The sequence below is a fragment of the Salvelinus alpinus genome, chromosome 7, assembly GCF_045679555.1.
Source record: "Salvelinus alpinus chromosome 7, SLU_Salpinus.1, whole genome shotgun sequence".
Classification (NCBI taxonomy): domain Eukaryota; kingdom Metazoa; phylum Chordata; class Actinopteri; order Salmoniformes; family Salmonidae; genus Salvelinus; species Salvelinus alpinus.
Genome location: NC_092092.1, coordinates 57722562 through 57741367, shown reverse-complemented (window position 1 = coordinate 57741367; position 18806 = coordinate 57722562). Strand labels below are relative to the sequence as shown.

Here is an 18806-nt window from a genome sequence, read left to right as displayed (position 1 = left end):
CTTAGGAAGAACAGACATCAGGCACATTAACTAAACATGATCAGACGGACACATGCGCTGGAACAGAGGCAGAAACAGATGCCCTTTAGATGTTCTGAAGAAACGTAAACCTAAACATGTCGTCTTTGTAAGGATTTCGCTTAATGTAAGCCTTGCCTTAATTAATAAGATGGACTTCAATCTACAATGACAACGTTCAGCCTTTATCGGATGCCGGTTGCCCAAATCAAAGATGGCAGTACAGTATTCCTATCCTTCCAGTCAGAACTACTGACGAATGTTGCCTTGAAAAGTAAGTTGGGATTGAACACAGAAATATGAAGCTCTGACAGAACTCCAAACCCATTGAGGTAAAGTAACCTATAATATTTTTGGAGGCACGCGCTCAATCTGAATCTGTCTATCAGTCACTCAATACTGTAGGTTATTATCGAGGGAAACGTATGGAATCGAAGCCGTTATGCAATCATCCATCACTCACACGTTATGTTGCAGTGAAGATACGGACCAAAGGCAGAATAATTCTGACACCTCACGCAACCTCTTGACTTTAACTCCTAGAGATGTCAAATCAAGTTGTTCTTTTAATCGCCGATTCAGTCTTTCCTTGCAGCACATATCCTTTCTTTTTTGTTTTCTCTTGCTACGTATGTGCAAAATGAGCTTTAAGAATTATACTGTTACACCTATTACACTCCTATTACACTAGAACCATATTTTGGAATAACAGTGGCTTGATTGTGTTCGCATCAGATGTTATTTAACATTTTCCAGATGAGAATCGTTATAACAAACCGATACTTTAGTCAAAACGAAATCTTTCTGAGAAGCGATAACAATGAATACACCTTCTCTGTCAATGCTTTATTATACGTGAACATTTCCATATCGCCTAAACTTTGCGGTGTAAGAAGATGTGACTGCCGGATAGAGGTGAAGGTTGACATTGGTTTGTAATAGAAAACTAGACTAGGCGTAGCGTGGCAGAATGGGGTGGGCGGCATCTCTCGGCTTTCTCTCTAGCCTCTGTGAAGTGGACGCCTCTGGGTCCTGTACAAGGCCAAGGCTACCCCCCTGCTGCGTCCTACGGGCAGGTGTCTGCATCATGGAGACACGATGTCTCTCCCTGGGGTTTCCCACACACCACTGCACAGCCACACGTGGGCCACCGGAATCAGGCCTCCGCCTTCACCAGCCGCACGGCAACCAAATCAAACCCCCACAGGCAGAGACACGCAGGCAGGACTGTCCATCTATCCACATGTCATTCAGATGCAAGACTGACATTCACCAAGATGCCTCCATCTTGGGAGGGGATCACACAACATGGTTCCTACTGTAGGTACACACACAGACCGTTCCTTTTCACTAGAGTAGAAAAGAAAATGACAACGAGGATAATTCAATCCAACCTATGTGGTGTGGTGGATGTTCTTGTGTGCCTGCCGCGTGCTAGAAGGCCTAAACCAAAATGGTAGAAAACACTTGAATGGGTTTCAGGCCCTAATAGTATTCTGCCACCCTGGGCAGCCAGTTTCTCTTTAGTAAAATAGAGTGAAGGAAACTTTCCTCTTCACGTCTTTATGGCTTCATGCCCCGAGCGCCTGGCTGTGTGGGATCGTGTGCTGTACTCTTTCAGCTGGCTGTCGTGTGGTCTCAATCTCTTTACACGATTCACTGCCAGCCTCCTCTCCTTTCTACCAGGCCTCCCCACACCGTGTAATCAGCAGATGTCTTTATAGAGGAGCCCACTGCCTTGTGCTGCACACCTGCTTTGCCAATTTCATTTAGGTGATCCCCCCCTTTCTCACACATTTCAGGCCCAGCAGCCATGTTGATTTGGTTCTTAATGTGCCCTGAAGTCACAAAATACTTCTTCCCTCAGCACCGTCGAGCCACAGTGCCAAAGGATATAGCTAGTCCTGAGTGAGCCTCGGTGACCACGATGCTATCATCCACTACTGCTTCAATGAACAAGTAATACCTCATTCAAGAGTGTCCTTTGACCTTGAAAAGACAAACCAATAAGAATGGAGTTATTTTTTTCATTACTCATGCTTGTGGTGCTGTGATCTATCTCAGTTCATAATCAATGCCGTAACACAGCTAAATGAAAAGAGAGGTTATCTGATGTTAACAGGACAACACAGATCATTTCTGCTTCGGTAATTGAGACACTTTTACCAAAACAAGGACACTGGGTTATATAAAACACATCAAACGCAGTTCTGATATTTTAAGGTAAAAAAATCTACCCCGGTATTTTTCGAAATGGTAAATTAATAAACACAGACCAATTAAAAAATATATAATTATGTCCGATGGGTCTTCATTATCCTCTGCCAAAATAATTTGATGACACCAATTTCAAATGAACTAAATTAGTTGCCTCGTCAAACAATGCGAAGTTACAACCGGAGACTGCGGAAACACGTACATTGACAGTTTATTACACAGTAAACTCACGTTGTTATTTTCCTTTTAAATTATACGTACACACTATGCAAATCATATACTCTGCTCATGTAATGAAGGATGGTTCTGAAGGATGGTTCTGCTCTTGTTTTGCTTGTCTCTGTGAGGTCTGGCTTTGACCACCTGGGCACCACCTGGGCACCATCAGGGCATCAACATGGCATGTGTTCTGTCTGCCACCGTCATCTGTATAACTGGGTGAAAGTGGGAAAGTGACAAGCCTGCTGGTGTTGGGTAGTATGAAATGAGCTGTCAAATGATCAATATTCCCAGTCTGTTTGGTAAACTGAGCCATACAATTTAAGGAAAAGGGATGCCTCGAAGGATACAGTAATCGGGAAAATATTGTAAGTAAAGTTATCATTATGAATTGGAATACTGTTATTCACATGGTTATTCAGTGTCTAATTATACTGAACAAAAATATAAACACAACATGTAAAGTGTTGGCCTCATGTTTCATGAGCTGAAATAAAAGATTTCTCAAAATGTTCCATACGCACGCACACAAGCTTATGCCTCTCAAATTTTGTGCACAAATGTATTTACATCCCTGTTAGTGAGTATTTCTCCTTTGCCAAGATAATCCATCCACCTGACTGGTGTGGCATATCGAGAAGCTGATTAAACAGCATGATCATTACACAGGTGCACCTTGTGCTGGGGACAATAAAAGGCCACTCTAAAATGTGCAGTTTTGTCACACAAAACAATGCCACAGATGTCTCAAGTTTGGAGGCATCGTGCAATTGGCATGCTGACTGCAGGAATGTCCACCATAGCTGTTGCCAGAGAATTTCATTTTTATTTCTCTATCATAAGCCGCCTCCAACGCTGTTTTAGAGAATTTGGCAGTATGTCCAACCGGCCTCACAACTGCAGACCACGTGTAACCATGCCAGCTCAGGATCTCCACACCCGGCTTCTTCACCTGCGGGATCGTCTGAGACCAGCCACTCGGACAGCTGACAAAACTGAGCAGTGTTTCTGTCTGTAATAAAGCCTTTTTGTCAGGAAAAACTCATTCTGATTGGCTGGGCCTGGATGTGATTATTTTACAATTACGTAGACAGTCTTATCCAGAGTGCATACATTTTTATATTAGTTTGTACTGGTCCCCTGTGGGAATCTAACCCACAACCCTGGCGTTGCAAGTTCCATGCTCTACCAACTGAACCACATGGGACCTGTAACTCAGTAAAATCCTTGAAATTTATATTTTTTGTTAGTATAATTATGTTTGACACCAATTATAATATTTCTGCAGCACCTAACCTTTTTGACAATCTTGTTAACTTGAAAATATATATTTTTTAAATTCATTTTGTGATTTGAAGTAATGATCAAAAGCGAGGTGAGTGTGTCTGTGGTTGTGTGAACATGTTCAGGAAGTAAACGTCTCTGGCCCTGTCGACAGATTGAGTTTTAATAACGTTATGTGTGTTCACAGTTGTGACTCACGCTCTCGCTCCACATGCGGATTAAGGTAAAATCGGTCACTCCACTTTGCCTCAAGTTATTATATCCCCCTAAGCCTAACCTCGGCTTCACTTTAACCAAACAAGCTTCAAAACCTCGTGTGTTTCTACCGTCAAACCCTCGGGCGCTGAATACCCAGAGTTCTTAGTACAAATATAGAGGGAAAAAACCCCGTTAGAATTGAAATGACCTGAAACAGCATACCAGATTCTGCTCAGGAGACTCTCTGCACAGATAGTTCCTTGTGGAAATATCAAAACAAACATAAAATACATAAACGCAATCCAAGGATTACAATGACGTTAGGGAAGCAGCCTAAACATTTGCATTGCAAACTGGATATGTGGTTGGTTGCAGCATTCTGAATGAATTCTACTGAAAAGAGATGTAACTAGTCATGCCTGGTGTGTTTTAACTAGCACAACAACACCTTGGTTATCACATGTTGCTTCGTCTTGTGTTGCACAACCTGAATAGCAGAGTGCTTCCTGTCTGAGCTACGTAGCTTCCAAACACACGCCCAGACTTTCATACAGCATTCTGGCTATGACTTTGGGATGGTGGGTGAAGGTGAAAGCGGTTGTTGCGCCTGCCTGTGGGTAAGATGTGGTATCTCTTTCATATAGATGCTCCAGGCTCCCAAAAGCTCATCCAATAGTAATGCTGCATTAACTTGCACAACCATATCTAACCATCCCCCTCACACCCCCCACACTCCCACACCCATCAGCCATGTTTGTTTTTGCTCGTGTTGCGTTATCAAAAGGCTAACTGCTTTACAGCGCCTCCTGCTGCTCCTCGGGAGGAGACTTTCCCGCCTGGAAATAGGAATCCAGCCATCAGATTAAAAGGTAATCACAATAGTCTGTCTTCATGTTACAGATTTGAAATATTTGGGGTTTTCTTACTTAGCGAAATAGGCTGTGCTATGGTCTTCCCATAGAACAGTCTTCCCAAGGCCGTCTTTTGAAAGTACAGTTGAGATGGTTGGTCAGTGTCAGCCAAAATAGCTTTAAAAAAAAAAATGTCCTACCCCTTTTCAAGACTCAGCAGTAAAATGAGTGCAAGGTACGAGTTAGAATGCACACACTTCCATTATCCAAGACTGATCAAGGCTGACATTTTAGTAAGTGAGCATGATTTTACATGATTTCAGGCAGAATAGAGCACTCTGCAATCATGAATTAGTTATGAGAGGAGTATAGTTGTGATAGTGGGCCGACTGAATGCCTGACCAGAATAGGGTCCTTCAGAGCGCTGAGTTTGTGTTCCTCGTTCTCCGGGTCAGGCTGTGTCTGCCCCGAGCTGTCTGTCAACGTGAACCCCAGAGCTGGGTCTGAGAAGGGGCACAGGAGAGGGGGTAGGGGGACTACTGGGGCAACCGCTGCCGGGCGGTGCCCATGCCAGCCGTGCGTAAAGACTAATAAAGACGGCACACTGGCAGGACCCCGTCACCCCGGCAACGAGATGTCACCATAAACAAGCTGCAGGCCGTTGGCAGGCCACTTCCTGGTTATATAATGGCAACCTGTTTTTTTTCGAAAGGAAGATTACAGGCCCCTGCTCGGGGACATGGGCAAATTAAAATGGCAGTCGAAAATCGTGACGTTATGTAACCCTTCTTTTGTCATCCTATAACGAAGATTGGCAATACCACGCACTCCCTGTGTCTTCCCTCTATGCTCGGTCTGACGTCACCTGCCGTCATCGCTACTCCCCGCTTCACACAATCGATGGCGCTATTAACCCTGTAGCACAGGTGTTAAGACGGTTTACATTGATCCAAACAGTTCCGTGTTCGTTGAAACATAGCCCTTACAGTACTCCAAGGTTATTGAATAGCCTGGCTTTGTCAGCTGTACCTGCCCCTTCCCATTCTCCGCTGAGGTGTGGAAGTGGAACCATGTAAACAGGTCACCAGTCATGTGTGGCCCTGACAAATATACAGAATGACTTGAAACAGATACTAAAACAAATCCTGAAGTATAGTGACGGCTACTGTCGGGCCATATGCTAATGGTGTTAAAATGGCTGAACAGGGAACACACAGGCGACGTTTTCAACTATATGTTTACTGTGGTAGAAAAACACACAAACAACAGAATGGGAAGACGCCAGTGCGTGCCGTGCGTTATCAAAATTATAACTACCAATACGTCATGCCACTCCCACAACGCCTATGCTCAGTTAATTAGAGGAACGTAAAATATTTGAGTTTGAATCAGGCCATATTAACTGTATTGTACAGGACAGTCCGACAGAGGTGTCCTTCTGTTCCCGCCACCATTTTAGCTCCATGTTTCTCCTTCTGTGTTACATTGAGGCGTACTATGACACAGAGAAAATGACCTCAGTAAGTATACACTTAATACAGTTATTAATATGTCGATTGGCTTAAACAGGCAAAAGACTGTCGATCATCTTTTCGCTGGGTATATCAAATGTTAAACCCATTGTGCACTGGTGCACATTTAAAACCAAATTGAATACGTAGTAACTGCAAAATACCTTATTGAAACATTTTTTTATTTCATTTTATTGCCGCTCCTGCTAATTCATCAGAGATGTTGGGTTTTGAAGCATACCTTGAATTATTTTTACTGGAAATTACATTGTATAGCATAAGAAAAATTCTGAAAATGGTTGCTTTAAGTTTGATTTGTGAAACATACCATATTTGATTACTTCCTGCGACCACATTGTTGCCTTTTATGTTTATACATGACTTGGATTTTACAGAGCAACAAAAATAAACATTTGTAAATATGTTGTTTTTGGTGTGTATCACATGACATGATTTCCATTGATTGTTGTATTGATGTTTTATCATTGATATACTAATTGTCTAAATAGGTATATTTTATTTTTGATGATTAAATGCATTTAGTCTCTATTTGATTCACCTCATTGTGGAATGTTATCAGATCACAAATCAAGAGGTATTATTTTCACAAATTGAATCCCACACAAATAACAAACATTCTCACACAAATAATTACCAAGGAGCTTTAAATATATACGCACTGAACTTAATTTATCTTACTAAGAAAAATCTGGCTAAGAAAAATAATTTCCTTGTCTCAAATCAAATGATTATAAAATTAAAAAGCATATCGTCTTCAAGTGGGTCGAAGTCTCTGCTGAAAATGTTGAACTGTATACAGAGTACATACATATGATACGACCTCTTCACAGTTAGTACAGTAAGAATACACTCAGGAAAATGCATAACTAATTGAGATCATTAGTCTATAATTATCAAATTCACCAAAACGCATTAAAGTAATATTGAAGCCGCATAACAAAATTAAACGCATTACTGCGTCCCCCACAAATATTTCTTACATTCATTTATACTTCATTGTACTTTATACTTTTTTTCTATCAAGATTAATTGAATGACTTACATGAATACTAATACAATGGGTATATATGATACACATGCATATGATAGTATGCATACACCAGTTTGTAGTAAATGTATATATATATTTATTTATCTGAAATCAATTTGATAATACTATCCTTGAAATTAACAATGTTACGTATGTTTAGATAACTTCTGAAGAATGTGTAAACATGTTGTACACCTGGACACTTCCCCAGCAGACACAATAGCGTCAATCGTCACTATCGTGGCTGCTGCTCAGGGTTGAAAAGAGAAAAACACACAGCCGTTGCTCGCCACTCTAACAATCTGGAAAAGGTCCCCAGTATGAATTGAATTAGTGCGCGCAATGAGCCTGCGTTTAAACTAATTATTGCACAAAATGCTAGAAGCTGAAGAAACAGAACAGAAAGATCCCTAACCAGCACACAGATAAACTCCTGTGACCTTGCTGTCAAAGAGAGCCCTAATGAGTTTTCAGGAGACAACCAACACACAGACAGACACACTTTGCAACTTCTTTGCTTCTAGGCAACTCATTAGCCTTCGGTTAAGGTACACGCAAATATGTTTTTTAAAGGATTGAATGAAACAAAATGGTCCCTAATGATCATGTTTTGTGATAGTAAAGCTGGTTCCACTGTAGAAGAGGATCTTTAATACCTATGTATTTACATGGCAGTTAGGCAGGTGCAGTGAAACACTTGCCTATTGTACATTGTTGAAAAGTAAGCCTACAGTAAAGATATCCTATGAAATAGGCCTATTACTGTGAGCATTGGTCACTATTAGAAAACGTTTGTTATTCTTAACATGCATAGATTCTGGTTGTTGAGAGCTTTCTCCACGTTGCACAATACACGCAGATGCAAAGACCAACGCCACCTGGCATTGTTTGAAAGTTTTATAGCCCATGTCAGACAATTTGTTTCTGAAAGACTGAAACAACAATATAAGCAATTATTACAGACATTGCGTTTGTTTGTCAGTGTTTTATATTGGCATCTGTGAGTTTTCTTTGAATTCTTTCCATTGTTTTCAGTTTGTAAATGTTTAAGCGTGGTATCAAAAGAATGAGAAATTCATTAGCTGTTTCAAGTTGGGATCTAATTGGGAGAAGTTTCTTTTATTTCCAGTGAGGCGCGTTATTTCTTCAAGGGAACGGTTATGAATGGATGACTCTTGAGTCATCATCTAATAATATTTAATGATATGTGAGAATCAACTAAGACAGAGACTTGATCAAAACTGTCAGCCAAGTCAGATGTTTCTCTCTGTGAGATTTGAAATGTGAAACATCCCAGAGTTTTGTGAAATGAAAGCACACCATCTGTCTTTCATATGTTCATCTGTAGAGTGACATAAAACTCTGTCATCAGGCCCCCCATCACAACCCCTCCAAATAACAATGACACATCTTAATTTCTTTTTCAATCTTTTGTCATTCTCTGTTTAAATTTTTAATAGTGCTCACCCTTAAGTTCAACCAGACACTTAACGTACTATACAGTACAAAGGGATTTATATAGGCCTGTGCTATTCCAATGATACCGGAACAATATTGTATATTGTATATTGGAATATAATATTGTCAGGAAAATGAGGTGTTGTTTGTGTTTAGTTTTATACTCGAACATGGCGATACACACAACATTAATATCCTATGTCTTAAGGTAAAACCTAGCACTTAGCATTCAGTTTTTGGCGGCTAGGATGATGAATGTTGCCTTCTCTTTCAGTATTATATTTTATGCCATTCACATGTTTTCTTAATACTCTTCATAGCCTACTGTACCGTGTGCACACCATAGAGGAAACCACAAATCCTCACTATTGTGAGTTTCCCTCTCCTTAGTAGCTATAGCCTCTCTGAATCTAAAAGGAGTTGGTTTGAAGCTGGTGGGAGAGAAACTTTGCTAACTTATTCTTTTCATTCTCAATTGCAAAGAAAAACGTCTCTCACATGATTTCCCAAAGTTAACCCATCTCGTGGGGAGAAAAAAGGGTAAAGCATTTGGAAAGCTTTTCTTGTTTCATACTATGAAAGCTTTCAAGTGCAAAGGCTCAAATAGACTTTCATATGAAGCTGTCATATTTTACAAATAAATAGGATTTAATAAAAGGAGAGACTTTTTGGCAGAGTGGTATAGAACCTCCATATTCCTGTTGCCCAAGTAAAGATGCTATGCTACATATTCTTGCTAGCATACATTGGCAACTGACTTAGAGATATCAGTATTCATATTAGCATTTGCTGAAGATGTATTCCAGTCAACCTCTAGCAGGCTTTTACACCTTCCACATTTATCGTGAAATGTTGAATTTATGATTCATTTTAAGACGTAAGTGTGAATATAAAAATATTGTTTGATATCGCATTCAACTGAAATGGGATGCCGGAAATGTTCAGTCTGCCCTTAACAACAGAAGTATCACTGTCGCAAAGAGATACCCTCATGGAGATTGTTGCTTGTGAAGATCGTTACGTCAGCAAATCGTTTTAGTGAGGACTAACTGAGCAAGTTACCTAAACTGTGGGTGGGGAATATGTGAAAAAACAAACATACTTTACGGACTCAGCTTTTGGTAAAACAATTGTGGAAAACATAGGATCCAAGTATCTACAATTGAATACCTTCTCAGACTTGCAATCCCTAACAGTCTACTATTCCACAGAGAATGGGAAAACAACATTCAGCATATTTCCGCTCCATCTTCTTCCTGCTCTTTTAGCTGCTTACCACCATGGCAGCCATTTTGTAAAAAATTCAACTGTATACGTTCGGCTGTATATGGTCCTCCCTCTCTCCCTTTAAATAATGATCATGTATGTATTTGCTATTACAAATACAGTTTAAGTATTTCTAGTATAGCATGTTTTTTAGGCTTTCCCCCCAATGTACGGTATTAGGAGTGGGTAGCGTATGTAACGTATGTGCACAATGGCGTACGTGCCTCCCTGCAACGTTTCCATTTCCTGCTTAGAATGTTCCAGACGGTATTGAGTAATAGTCTGCCACATGTCACACACACACACACACACACACACACACACACACACACACACACACACACACACACACACACACACACACACACACACACACACACACACACACACACACACACACACACACACACACACACACACACACACACACACACGGGATGATCTCGTCCGGAGTCTGACTCTACCACCCACTGCCCCCACCGCCCCACCCCGACAACATACACACCAAACCACGGGATGTATAGACCAAGCTGTCCAGAGGTGACCTTGGGTTTGTTTTCTTCAATGGAGATCAACTGAGCTGTGAAAGACTGGACCGAAGCCCTTCCCTAGCAGCTCATTTTCCAGAAGTGACTACGGTAGTTCCTCTGTCAGGTTTTCTAGGTAAGTAGGACAGTTGGTGGTGAAGTACCCAAATAGTTTTTCCTCAGTCAGCTACTCCAAACAGAGATACTGTAGCTATGGACAGATGTGTTTGAATTAGCATAATTTTTTGGTAAATTAAAGGCTCCCAGCCCTTTGAAAATGTGTAATTTACATATACATTATCAATTAGTTATAGGTCTTCCAATTAGCTCCTCTTTTTCAACATCCCCAGAATATTTAGTTGGAAATCAATACATTTTTAATACACTTTTTTTCCATGGTAACAGTTGGACCGAGGTATCATAAGATCATATCTGTTATCTATTTCGTGTCTATTTTGTAAAGTCAACTCTGAAGTAGAATTCTGCCTCTGGATAAAGTAGGTAAATATACAGAACACATTCATGATTAAATATGTCTGCCTTGATAATGAACATGCTAGCTGTCAATGTATTGTGCAATCAGGATACTGCAAGCAGGACAGCCAACCGGCAGCTGACATCTTCACACCCATCTAGCCATCTGAACCATTCAATGAAGCCAGGTTGTCATTAAGTAATATGGATGTTGCGGCCCTACCTCTGTCCATAGCAGCCTAGCCCAGTCCAGTCCTATGGCCCTAGTCAGAATACAACAAGTCCTCATAGGGACACTGTCCACTGTCCCCAGACCTGCATAAACACACACCCAGAAATAGTCCCTCACCTTGGTGCTGCTGCCATCCACACTGCGGCTATCGGCGCCAGACCGGGCCGCTGTCGGTAATGTCCAGAGTGTCCGAGGTGTATGAGACCAGGATAAGGTGGGTGTGCCAGACTAGAGGCCCAGTACTGGGTATTAGGTGCTTAGAGAGAATCCACCATTGCTCCCCTGACCACCTCCCTAACCACTAAGAAAGCCCAAATCCCTTTCAGGTCGAGAGTCTGACACCGGACTGCCCCATAAATCTGAGCAGGCACCGGCAGAGAACACCATGGGAGTGACGGCCGGGGCGGCTCTCTGGTGAGGTTTTTGGGGAAGGATTATGAATTGAGACGTACAGCTGGGAGGCTGAGGTTACACTTTTCATTCCCACTTCGAGGGGGTCTCGGCTGCCTGGAATCCAGTCAGATTTGTGGAGACCTCTTTTTTCTCCCCGAAAAATGCTCTAAATTCCACATTGGACAAGTCTAAGTTTATCTGATGATAATTGTTTTTGATATAGAACATTTTGGAATATAATTTGGCCAAATGTGATTGGAAATACCAGCAACTTTTTCCCCCCGTTTTTTTTTTTTACTGAACTATGAGAAGAAAGAATGGGTACTGTGAAAGTCCTTATTCACCAAAAGACCAGAGTCAAGAGAGAGCAGTATGCCCCCTTCTGGCTCTTTTCTTCTCTCTTTTCTTCTCTTTTCCCCGGCGTCTGGAGATGTGAGGAAATGTCTTTTGATCTGCTCTGACAGAGCCTGGGCCGCGTGAAGAGAGGCTAGCAGGACTATGCCAACCCATGCAAGGGAAAATGTCCCTAATATGAGAGTAATAAGCTAACGAGTGCTGGGTATCCGTCTGATAAACACTCTGGGCTACTGTTTGTGCCAGCACACTTTGTGAACTTTGACATGTTTCCCCACTCTGACAGACTTTGGATTCTCTGCCAGGACAGTGGGTTTCACCTGGCCCCGTCCAATATGCTCTGCTGCTCACCGTAATGCTGCAATAGGACGTAAACCAAGGACTTCAGTGACACTGCGCAAATCCTCACTTGATAGAGGACGAGTTAGACATGCTTTTTGTCCGACTTTTCTCATACTACACATGGATGAGCAGAGGAAGTGGAGTTTTTTTTTGTACGTTGTGATTGTGTCCCACCTATAGACCACACGGACTGACCATTCCCACTACGACTGACTGGCCCCATTGTGAGAGTAGTCTTTAGGCTGGTCAGATATTTCAAAGGACTCCACATGGTGGCTTTAACTGCAGCTCTATAGGTACATGGATGTACCTCTGAGAGCTCCTCAGTGTTGAATCCCATTTCACCCCAAATATACACATCAGCCCAGGATGGGGGGCGGGAGGACAGCAGCAGAGCAGCAGCAACGTTTTGGCTGGCTGGTGTCACCCTCTCTCTTACTCCATGGCTTTCCCCAGGAGCTCTCCCCAAACTCAGCCAAGCCCACAGGCCTGAACAGGTGCTCTCCTGGAGGAAGGCGGCTGGGGCTCGGGCCAGGGCTAGGGCTGCGGGGCCTAGGCTGGGGGTGGCAGTGCTGGTGAGGCCTGGGCTACCGGGAAAGGCAGGCTTGGGCTATGATGCGGTGCGATGATGAGTCCCAGGCTCATGATTGTAATTACGGTGGGTAGAAGCCGATTAGGTAGCGCTGAGCGGCCCAGCGAGGGGGATGGGCCCACGCCCAGCAGGGAGGGGAGTCCTGCCACGGGAGGGACCAATCAAGTGTGAAGCAGAGTGCAGACCCTGGGCCCCGATTCAGTGGGAAAAGGCTTGGCCACTGGTTCAGAGCGCCGCAACTTTCACGGATTAGTAGAGACACTATTCTGGAGTCTGAAAGGGGAACACAGCACGGAGTAGGCATCAATGCACACACACGCACATGCACACGCACATACGGCTGGGAGGAGGGCTGCAGCCGTCGCCATTTCACTATGGCAACGGCATATCTCACATTCGGGTCCAAATGAAGATACTTTGGGCTGGAATTGGGATATTTATGCCTCCAGTTTAATAGAACTGTTTTAGTAGCTCCTGTCCCTCTCTGGGAGGAAGTGTTTCCCCTTCATTGAGTAAATTAGTTCCATTTGGAGACGTGGGGAGGATCCGACAAGCATCATTGGTGAATTATTGGATACCTACGCTCTGAATTACTCATTTAATTGCGCAGTGCTCTTTATTTCATCAGAATTTAACATTTTGGAAAAGCTTCAGTACTTCCTTCGGTGTGTTGTAATGTTCAATTGAGCCGAATGACTCACATAATTTTCATGGGGAAAAATGTTAGGTAGGAAAATAATTTTAGGTGTAGTTTACTAAATTAGGCACTGTTCCTAACTGTTCAATGATGCCGACTGTCTCATTGTGTCACAATGAGCCAGATACTCTGTTCCTTATTGTTAAATAATTCTATTTAGGAGGGCATTTTCCTTTCTCTGTGTGTAACAATGTAGCCAATTGATGATGGTGAGAGGGAGCGTTCAGACAAATAGCTTTTCACCGAAATACTATAATTATGGACCCGCATCTATCGTTCTAAATCTGAATCGTTTTTATCTCTTTTTGTTTGACAGAAAATTCAACATTTTAATGTTTAATTTAAAGAGCAAGTTAAATGGATATTGGTTTGAAATAGTCCACTTTTAGGGCCTGACATTTTTGTGCTCCATGAAATAGACAAAAATAATATGAAAGTACACAAATCATGCGTTACCAAGTAAACTGTAAATACTGCTTCAGAGAGCATGCTACCATGCTCTAAATGCTCGTTTATGCTAACCTAGTTTCTCGTAGCGTGTTACTGCAAACATATTTAAATACGATATCATTATGATCAGGTGTAGATACTTCATAACCAGACTGTTTTTGTTGCTGCTTTTCTTTGTTCAGAGACGCCATCCTCGAAGCCCCATATGTTTTGTTTTGTATGAATGTTTAACACTGAGTACAACTCATTTTGGAAAGAAAATAAAGAAGTAAACGATGATGTTAGTGTCTTTTCAGGGGGGTGGGGCGTGGAGGCTCAGGTTCTATTCACTTTAATGGCGTCTCCTCCCTTGACAGCCTGGGTGTGTGATTTAGCGTTCTTTGAGATGAGGAGAGTATGCATGCATCCAGGGGCCTCTCTCTCTCTCTCTCTCTCTCTCTCTCTCTCTCTCTCTCTCTCTCTCTCTCATTCTCTCTCTCTCTCTCTCTCTCTCTCTCCTTCCCTGTGTGCATCACTCATCACGTTTGGATTTTGAAGTCACAGTTTTCTCTTTACTTGTCTCTGTGGTTCTTTGATGCACTTACGTACTGTGAATAGTTCCTTTAATGCCGGGATCCTGCCTCACTCTCCCCTTTCTGGCAGCGTAGGAACAGTGTCTCTCTTGCCTTTGAAACGACGTCCATAAATTACAAGTTGTCTAGTGTCATTTCCCTTGTTTATTGCCATTTTGGGCTCCTTCTCCCCCATGTTCCTCTCTTGTGTTTCACGTTTAATTGCACCAATAATGTTGGCGGGCCTCGCCAGCACGGCACATGCAGTTGCTGGTAAGGGGGTACGGAAACTATTAACATATTTTCCAGGCTTTGCGAGTTTTATGTGTGTAATTTGTGTGGATATATCCCACTGTGTTACCACCACCAACCAGAAGAACAGAATGAGATTGTGCTGTGGCCTGTGACACAGTAGTGATAGAGAGAGAGAGAGAGAGAGAGAGAGAGAGAGAGAGAGAGAGAGAGAGAGAGAGAGAGAGAGAGAGAGAGAGAGAGAGAGAGCGTGAGGGAGAGTGAAGTCTGTACAGGAGATCAGCCCTAAGTGTTCCTAAAGAGCCTGTGTTTTCCCCCTCCTACACAAACAGCTTCATTTATTGCATGTCTGCTGAAGTCAACAGCCTTTTATAAACCCACAATCATTTCCTACATGCATCATATCTGACCACAGAGGGAGAGACGGGAAAACGGATCTTCTAGGCTGGTAAAGGGAATGTCCACTAGACCCTTAACACATAAGCATACTAAGTGAGCACATTTTAATACTATATTTATATCGAACTGCCTCTTTTTCCACTTGAATAGATGTATGCATGGGTACAGATGTAGGATCTTCATTTGAACCAGTTTGCTACCGCAGGGAATAATACTGCAGCAACAGGATGTGTGAATTATTATGTGGGTTATAATTAATAGACATATTTTGTAGGGGAAAATCAAGTCTGACATTTTTAAATGGAAATTACAAACTTCAGAAGCCATTTTAAACATCAAATGCATTACAAGTTTTACATTTCCTACATTGCACGAATGTTCTCCTGCAACAGGGTGATCCAATTCAGATCCTACATCTGTAAGAAAACTAGGTAAGCAAATTGTAATATCTTTATTTCCAAGTACACCCCCTGGACAGGACACTAGTCTATCGCAGGGCCTTATCCCCAATCTCCTTAATGCTGAGTGCCAAGCAGAGATGCACCAAGTCCCATTTTTAAAGTCTCAACCTTCCAATCGTAGGGCGGACACCCTAACCACAAGGCTGAGTGTTTTATGTTTTTACTCTCATCAGGATCGGCTCTGTTAGAAGTCCTTGATAGTACATAGACAACTTCTCTCACCCTGCGCTCCCTGTAAAGGCTTGGCACGATCTCCAACTCCCTCCACCTCTCCTGCAGGACCGGTTTGTTCTCATCAGAAGCAATGTGCTGTGATGAGCCCGGCCGTGCGCGCTGAGGAGAGTCGTGGGAGGTAAGAAATGAGAGGGATTTGAGTCTGAGACTGTCCTCTGCTGAGTCTACTCCCTCTGGGCCACAGAGGTCCAGCTAGAGGGGGAACAGAGAGGGTGTTGACCTCTACCTGTGACCTCATAGCTACCTATTAGGGGTTGTGGGTGTGCATGTATGCCCACCTGTGTTTATGTGTGACATCTTCGGTGGGTCTGATTCGTCGGGCCTTGAGCTTCAGTAGCACCAGGAGGATGTAAAATAGGGAGCCCCCCCACGGCATTGATTCTGATGTGGAGTGTGTGTGTGGGGGTGGGGCCAGGAGGGGCGCATGGGAAGTGAGGGTCCCAGAGAGCCGATCGATCCCACAGCTGCAGGTGGCCAGGCTGGAGAACAGCCCCTCGGCCCTTCTGAACCTGGCCTGACTACCAAACACACAGTAGCATCCACACAGAGAAGCACATAAATAAGCAAACACGCACACATACACACACACACGCACACGGCTCATCACACTGCACACACCACACCACATAGGGAGGGACAACACAGTCCAGCAGTCATCAGATGAGACAGATCTAGTGTGTTGAGCAAATAGTTTGGGATAAGAGGAGCTATTTGACTCAATAGTTCCTCATATTTAATACATTTGATTCCAATCGATGGATCTGTCACACACAGTCTATTGAAAATTCCCATTCACAAGACAATGATAGTCTTCCTTCCCAGGGCCCCATATGAATCGACTTTATTCTGTCACCAGTTAGGAGCCCATCCCGATTATCTTTCAAATGAATGTTATCTGTGGTATACCATGACCATACGAAGATGAGGGATTTTGTTGAGAACCGCCTATCATGTCATTTGGTTGCATCAGGAAACCGAGTTCCTGCAACTCTTTATTACCTCTCTGGAGATGTTTCCTCGCAGATCATCTAGTCAGTCCTGGCAACATACAGTACAGTACAGAACATGCATGGCAAACGGCAGTTTGATCAGATGTGTCACATAAATAATACACGGAACGACATCATTACCACAGCTTCCACCCGCCCCCACGTATTTATCACGGATGAGCTGATGACTTAATGAGTCATCAAGTGGTGCACAGAGAGAGCCACTCAGTCCCTGAAACTCCTTATTCGTAAAGAAATAGGTTAAGCCTTGATGTTTAAAATCAGAGTAAATCTCCTAAAATCCTTTCATGCTTGTTAGACAAAAGGATCTTTCTCCAGAACACGTTTTTTAGTTTGTTGTGGCAGAAACTACATTTCTATGTCTTGGGGTACAATTGTTTTTCTTCTCGTTTTCCAAATGTTTGATTTCTGCTGTGCCAGCCGAGGTTTGGCAGGTGCACAGACCTATCAGGTTACCGGAAAATGATAGAATGATTGTTTAGAAGGTCTCGTGGGATTAGAACTGTCTGGACACGCTGCTGTTCAGTCAATAGTAGATCAATACTACTTCCATATCAACTACACCCAGCCTAGCTCCCCCCACTACCTCGAGCACCAAGCAACAGGACATTTTTAGGACAAATGATTGAAGTGTGCCTCAGGCTTAGAAGAGTATCTGGTGCTGGTAGCATGGGGGAAATTAAATAGGTCACCAGTTGCTTAACGACTTATGATCATGTACTGTACATGCGGTATAATATAATTCAAAAAATGTGTTGCTGGAACTGTGGGGAAAGAAGTGTTTATGGCTGGTGATACTGGTCTTAATTCAGACGTATTGCCATACGGTCTCTTTGCTATATACAGTATTACTGACTTATTTCAGGGGCTCTATTTCTGGGCCTATGGACTTAAGACCAGGAGTGGAGCCGAGGTCTGGACAGCAGCAGGGGGACATTTTACTGCTGCTCCAAAATGAAACAAGCATGCTTTATTTGCCCTTTCCTACTGAGACGCTGGGAAATTATTATCCACAAAGTGCAGAAATAAAGAATTGATTTTCCAGCCGTGATGAATCCAGCATGTTACAGCTGAGGCCACCACTCTGACTAGGGACCTGAGCTGGGAGAGGAGAGGAAGGGGAAATTGGATTCTGCCAGAAACCCTGACCACTCACTGGATACTTGATGAAAGCCATATCTTCCAAAATTGATATTAAGGGCTCCCGAAGTGGGTAGGAAGATTGCGGAGCGATATGATAAACTAGCTTGAAATGACTTGCTGCTGCGACTGCATCTGGTCCGATAAGCAGCTTCATGCTACCTTTCCCTTGCTTTAGATGCATTTAAAGCAGCAAACCGAGGAACAACCCAGAGAGTGGGATATCAGGATGTTGATAACGGAGACTCTGTTAAATCTCAAAGACCTGCTGTGTCTTCCACGCTCTGTAAACACGGCCGCTCCGCAAAGCTTTGTCTCCATGAGCTCATGTCAAGAGGCTGTCGCGCGATCCAAACAAGTTTGTGTCTGATTACCACATTGTTTCAAAAGGATCTCAGTCAGGACACAACTAGAAAAAGTCGGAGGCAGTGTCTTGGACACACATGCCCCCTTAGACCAAGTTCTTTCACTCTCAAGCTAAACGTTTAGCCACCCCGGCTAATTAACAGCAGTTAAAGAGGGCACATCAAAGGGAGGCTGAGTTTGGACACTCTCTCTCCGCCCCTTCAGGTCCTAGAGGTCACCCCTCTTGCAGAGAGAAGTTAGGAGGTCCCGGCCCCAGACC

At 43.0% G+C, this 18806-nt stretch overlaps 2 long non-coding RNA genes across 4 annotated transcripts in view; one reads left to right on the top strand and one right to left on the bottom strand.

Annotated features, from left to right (window-relative positions):
* The window catches only part of LOC139581302 (uncharacterized), a 31539-nt gene extending 19828 nt beyond the window's left edge, over positions 1 to 11711 (bottom strand). The window contains exon 1 of one of the 2 annotated variants that reach the window (XR_011676193.1): positions 11424 to 11711. This is a non-coding gene — a long non-coding RNA (uncharacterized lncRNA). The remainder of the gene's footprint in view (positions 1 to 11423) is intronic. The other variant, XR_011676194.1, reaches the window with a different exon arrangement.
* Positions 1 to 18806, top strand: part of LOC139581305 (uncharacterized) — a 244252-nt gene that overhangs the window by 143216 nt on the left and 82230 nt on the right. The window lies entirely within an intron of this gene.